General features: G+C 32.3%; 1 long non-coding RNA gene across 1 annotated transcript; it reads left to right on the forward strand.

Moving 5' to 3' along the window:
* Positions 1-420: 420 nt before the first annotated feature.
* Positions 421-1,973, forward strand: LOC115883922. The gene is made up of 3 exons (XR_004050465.1): positions 421-536; positions 1,031-1,141; positions 1,905-1,973. It is a non-coding gene; the product is annotated as an uncharacterized LOC115883922 (long non-coding RNA).
* The last annotated feature ends 4,780 nt before the right edge of the window (positions 1,974-6,753 follow it).

Genomic DNA, 6,753 nt, shown 5'->3' on the forward strand with positions numbered 1-6,753 from the left:
TTCAATCGCTCAATTCCATGAAAGCTGCGGTTCATTATTATATGAACATTCGAAGAAATTTTAATTTGTTGAGAATAGATAGCCACATGTCTTCTCTTTATGGCACAGTGGCTGTGGTGATCACTAAATTTGACGTTTAGGCTATACACATATTTTTGACAGGCAGATTTTTTCGTCCAAAAATTTTTAAATATTTTTTCTCAAAAACGATTAATGTTAGGTATAGAGTATTTAATATCAAAATTCATAAAGTTTTACAGAGAATTTAAATATTTAATAAATTTGGTGTTGACGTTGTAACACCAAAAGTTCCAAACCCAAATAATAATACTAATAACCTACATACTAAAGCATTGTTTTGCTACTTTTGAAGGTACCTATTTTCATAAATAATAATCCGTGATATGTATTTGCAGGTTAGGAGACCATCATCGTGTCGGTACCATCCGTATAATGGTTCCTATCAATCCTATCAACAGCCTGGTGTGTGCAGTTCCTATCGAACCATGCCCCCCACAATGCAACATCCTCCTCAAGTAAGTAGCAATTTAAATACTACAAAATTTTGTACTTATTTGTTAAAACAAAATATTTCAAAAAAATTGCAAAAAAAAAAAAAAAAAAAAAAAAAAAAATTTTACTTTTAAATTTTATTTCTATTGTGAGAATAATAAAAATATTTTAGGATACACAATAAGATAGTTTAACTTTTTTTATATAAAAAGTATTTCAAGTTAGTACAATTTTCAATGTCTACACAACGTAAGACAATCTCACATTAACACAAAAATCGTAATAATAATAATAAAAAAAAAAAAAATGGTTTTTGTAATAAACATTTTTTTAAAAATATTATTCAAAACTTAGAAATTAGAATAAAATAAAAAAAAATATTTAAAAAATAGGACTACCATGTTCGGAATAATGAAAAAAAATGGTATATGATATGGTACTTTTTCGAAGCAAGAACTCATAATGTAGATTATTTTTTAATTTAAGAACTTTCATTAAACAAATATATTTTTTACAGTCGTACCCAGTACCCAGTACCCAGACTCCTTCTAGCTTCTACTATGGCCCTTCAGGGTCAACTACCAACCTGGCCCCCAGACCATACGCGCAGCAAACTCTTCCTCCACTGGTAAGTTAATATTTTGAATCACGAATGTGTACAACTTTTAATTTTCCAAAAATATCAGTATAAATAATTTTATCTACAACCGTTTAGTTATAACGTTTTTACATCACTATTTTTTTAGTATTTCAATTACGTTATGAGATTCGTAACACAACTAGTGGTGTTATGAATCTATAACAGAACTATTTGCTATAATAATGAAAAACAACTACGAACATCTAAATATATTAACTTTTCCGGCAATAATGATTCCGTGGCACGTACTGCGGCAAGTTCTACATCTGAAGGGAGACTTTCGGAATCGCTCATTCGTATTTTTAAAATGATTTTTCTGGGCGAAAAGTGCTCGCGTTTACTTGACAAGGCAAACTGACTTTTCAGCATAAATGTGACAAATGTCAAAGTTAAAGGTGTTAAAGGAGGTAGGGCGACTATAATAAACGAAGATTATAAAAAACAGCATTTATCTATATTTATATCGGAATAATGTTGATAAAAGAAACGATATGTAAACATAAGAACACGTGCGTTTAAACATGATTACAACACTCGTGTGATTAGAACGACTCGGTCTACGACCTCGTCGTTCTAATCGTTCACACTCGTTGTAATCATGTTCATAAACACACTTGTGCTGTAAATAACTATTTCATTGCATTGTTATTAGGTATACTATAAAAAGAATGAAAATAATATACAGGACGGAAAAATTCACCTAATTTAATTTGTAGTATTATTTTTATATTTACTTATTTTTCTTTTACAGAACTGCCAACTGCCTGTGTATGCTCCCCCTGACCATCCCACCCCAGTCTGCGTTCCACCTCCGGCCCCTGTAAGTCCTTACTTCACATTCTTTAGTTTTGAACAAAATTTTGAAAAATTTAGTTCATATAGTATTTTTTTTAAATTTACTAATTTTTCTTTTACAGAACTGCCAACTGCCTGTGTTTGCTCCCCTTGACTATCCCACCCCAGCCTGCGTTCCACCTCCGGCCCCTGTAAGTCCTTACTTCACACTCTTTAGTTTTGAACAAAATTTTGAGAAATTTAGTTCATATATAGTGTTATTTTTATATTTACATTTATTTTAATTTTACAGATCAAGGGGCAACTTCCAGCACCTACCATCGACGTACCTGCCTATTCCGAGGTACCGCCTCCGGTAGTTGTAAGTATACAGACTCTTTATTTTTTAACCCAGCACTTCAAAACATTCAAAATAAATCAAATTATGTGAAACTTGCTGATAACCAATTATTATTTATATAATATTAATATTAATTATTTTTTTTTTTTTTTTTATGTAAAAATTATAAAATCTGTTTTTTTTTTTTTTTTTTTTTTTTTTTTTTAATTTATTGATAATAGACTTTTGATAGATCAAATTTAAACTTCAAAAACATTATTTTACAGCCTTTATAAAATTTTTCCCCTCGTGGGCATTATTTCTAAGTTCATATATGTTTGATTAATAACCAAAAATTAAGATTATTGTGAGAATAAGCCTTCATGTTGGTTACGGTCTTAGAGGAGTTTACCAGGTCTGGCCCCCCGGGGGAAAGGGGGAGGAGGTGGAGATGATCTTTCGAGCATGGGATGAAGCTGATGCTAGAGAGCCACCAATACCAGCAACGGGCTCTGCCCAGTCTGGTACAATGCCGGGAGTGGTAAGTTCATCTTTTGTCATATTGTATAATATTTATTTTTTTTTTTTTTTTTTTTTTTTAAATATAAATATTAATAACCTAAATAAGATTTTATATTATACGCTCATTTGGTAGCAGGTAGAAGAGGAGTTACCAAGTCTGGCCCCGGAGGAGGTGGAGATGATCTTTCGAGTATGGGATGAAGCTGAAGCTAGAGAGCCACCAATACCAGCAACGGACTCTGCCCAGTCTGGTACAAAGCCGGGAGTGGTAAGTCCAGGTTATTTCATATGTCTATTTTTTGACCTAGCAGCTCAAATTTTCAATATAAAGACAGAGACTTTGATTTGCCATACCAAGTGTACAGGACGGGCCAAATTGGACACGTTTAAAGCGAAACACCTTTTTCAGGCATGGAGGTAGATGAAAAATATTCTGCGTGTTTGGAGCGTCAATTTTGATCAAAAAACATGATGGTAAAACCGCATATCGATATCTGTTTCTGTTTCGGAGTTACGGGTGTTTTTCAAGCAAACGCATTTTTAACAATCGCTGTAAATGTGTATTTTTTAAAAAAAAAAAACAACAAATTAAAAATATATAGGGGACGTCCAAATAAAAAAATTAAAAATTTTCAAAAAAAAAAAAAAAATAATTATTGATTTAAAGGGAAAAGTATACTGGAGGGATCATTAAAAGGTACGTAAACAATAGGTACTTATGGAAATGTTCCATAAAATTACAAATTTTCCATTAAAGTATGTAAAAAAAAAAAATTTTATTGTTTATTTAATTTTTTTTTTTTTTTAATTATTTTTTTTGTTTGTTTAATGAATTAAAAATATTTTATTTATAGTATATTTATTATTGTATACGCTACATACTATATTTCTTATGTTTATTAATTTTAAGAAAATTATACTTATACCATTAAATATTAGGTAAAAAAAAGGCTATGAAAATGTTTTCAAAAAAATACAAAATTTTCCGTATGAAAAAAGATACAGCCAGCGCAGCGGTTTGTTAAAAATGATTATTTTCGAAAAAAAACCAACCTAATTACGGTAACGGTAACAGACTTCGACGGTGCAGTTGTTACCATCATGTTTCTGACAAAAATTGAGCTCCAGACACCGATTTTGTCTATCTTTTCGTCTATCTGTCTCAATAGGGGAAAATGAGTGTTTGGGCTTGTTAAAAAAGTGACCAGTTTGGCCCACCCTGTACATAAAATCTAGAAAAGCCTAGTTGGTGTTTTAAAAACGCATCATCTGATTTGGTTTCGTACAATCGACACAATAATTCTTAATGTTGGTCAATTCCAAAGAATATTATTTTTTAAAACATCTATTTTGTTACAGATCCCAGCTGATATACCGACGTGGTCCCCGGAGGCCATTTTGGGTGAGCTGCCTGTTCTGGACTCAACCGGTGACACCACACGTAAGAACACGAGGGTCAGGTACACTGAGCTGCAGCTTCAACAACTGGAAAGTCGCTTTCAGTTGAACCAGTACCTGACACTCCGGGACAGACAGTCGTTAGCACAATCGGTTGGTGTCTCCGAGTTCCAAATAAAAATTTGGTTCCAGAACAGGAGGGCGAAGGTGAAACAGCAAAACAAGAACAACAATGGTTGAAAAGGTATGATAATTTACAATTTTTTTGGTGCATAATACAGTTTTCAAAAATTACAACAAATGGGAATAATATTATTTCGCGTTAAAGGATAAAAAATTTATTACTCCAGATATGCATGAAAATTGCACAAACTGGTTAATATTTTCCCCATTTGTTGTGAAATTTCTCATATACACGCTCCTGGTAAAACTTTGAAGAATAATTGTATTTCTCTTTGTATTTCTTGTTGCGTTTCCTTTTCCATTCCTTTGCGTTATTTCTTGTTTAAATATTTATTTTTAATACGATATTTTTATCTATCTTTTATTATTGATGTCTTTAAGTTTTTAAGTTATGCGGAGAATATTTTTCATTAATTTTACTATTCGGGCAGTATGTTATTGTGATTCATAGAATAACATAGGTATGTAATATATTTATTTTATTTCAGTGAATTGGTTTTCTGCGGATCTTTTGCTGGGACAAGTTGCGAGGTAAAACCGAGGTACCCTTACCACATTCATTCCTCTTCCTATCCCATTCCTTTAATCCTATGTATCCCATCCTATCCCGGTGGGAATGTTGTCGCCTCTACGTGGTCCCACTAGACATATATTATACAGGGTGAGTCTTAAATATGTGCAAATATTTTCAGGGCTGGTAGATCTCGATAAAAGGAACATATTTTCTCTTTATCGTTTTTCAAATAAGTCCAAAATAACCGAATTATGTTACTTCGAAAATTTCAAAAAATAAACATTTTTTCCTTTAATTGGTATATTATCAAGAAATGATGTTTTTTAACTAAAAATTAAAAAAAAATCAAATTTTTTTTCAAAAAATTTCAAATCTAAAAAAATTCACGAAAAAAAGCAGAATCGTATTTCTGGGATCGAAATATACTACCCCTAAACATATTTGCACTTATTTAAGACTCACCCTGTATATATATATATGACCGAATGACAACTCTTTCCTTTAATCCCAAATATATTTGAAACTTTTTGAAGAAACTTTAAAATAAAGTTTCAAATAAAAAAATTATTTGAAACTTTCTCAAGCAAATTGTGCATTTTGAATCATTTACATACACGAATTGTTTTTTGAGTTATGAGAAACCAAAGAATACTAAATTAAGTTAAATTTAAAATAATCCTGTCCTGTTCAAATGAAGATTACAATCCCAAATTATGTCACAATATCGGAAAATTTACTATAATTTTCTTCTACAGAGATGTGTCAAAAATATCCCAAGTTATATTCTCTATAACAAATTACCAAAAAGTACACTGTAAACATAATAGAATCTTTAAAAAATTAAATATAGTTTGTAGACAAGTAAACACACTACTCTATGAAAATTTATTTATTTACTTAATAAGTAACTTAACAAGTACTTAATTTTGTGAATTGTTTAGTGTTAAACAATTCACAAAATTAAATACTTGTTAATTATAAATATATAATTAATTTTGAATTTTACTATAAAAATAAAAATAAAATTGAAAAAATAGTTTTTTTTTTGAAAATCTCGAAAACAGTTTGAGTTAAAGAGCTAAAAATTTAGGTGAATTATTTTGATTCGACACCAAATCGATCCCCTGAGTGCGAGTCAAAAAAGCCGGGGTGGGGGGGGGGGCAGATTTCCCATATTAATCCGGCTATACCCTTTTAAAAAAATAATTTTATTTATATTTATTTCATCCTTTCTCGGGGATGAATTAAAAAAAAATCTTTCATAACACTGTTCTTTTTTAATAGAGGGCAATGTTTTTTAAGTAAAGTACCGTCGTGCTGTGGTGGGGTTTTGTGGTGTGTGATGGTGTTGTCAGGAGGTTTGTTGGGTGTTGGGATTGATGTTGGAGGTCGTGAGGTTTGTGGTTGTGGGGGGCATTGTTTTGGGTGTTATGGTTGTTGTGGTGTTGTGGTGAGTTTTGTTTGTGCTTGTGTGTGTTGCGGTGGTGTTTGTTGGGTCGGGTTGAGTGGGTTTATTGTATGTGGGGTTGTAGCTTTGTGTGGTTGTGGTTGGAAGGATATGATTGAGATGGGATAGTATGCGAAGGTAGGAATCGGCCATCATCGTCGGTTAGTTAGTAGGGCCTGGCTGTGAGTTAGACACGGTGGGAGTCGAAGGGGGAATTAGTAGCCTACTTTGGAGTTCTTCGGTGCTTGGTTGATGATGGGGCATAGGTGGTGGAGGTGGTGGAGTTAGATGCCGTAGGGACCCTATTTTAGAAGAGTAAACCGCGTTTACCCGACCCGGTGATGAGATTTCATCTTGGCAGATACCCTAAAGGTGGTGAATCGTGCTTGGGGATCGGAAGGCTCGAATAATTGTCTGTAGAG

The sequence above is a fragment of the Sitophilus oryzae genome, unplaced genomic scaffold (genome assembly GCF_002938485.1).
Source record: "Sitophilus oryzae breed Bouriz unplaced genomic scaffold, Soryzae_2.0 scaffold_2006_pilon_pilon, whole genome shotgun sequence".
Classification (NCBI taxonomy): Eukaryota; Metazoa; Arthropoda; class Insecta; order Coleoptera; family Curculionidae; genus Sitophilus; species Sitophilus oryzae.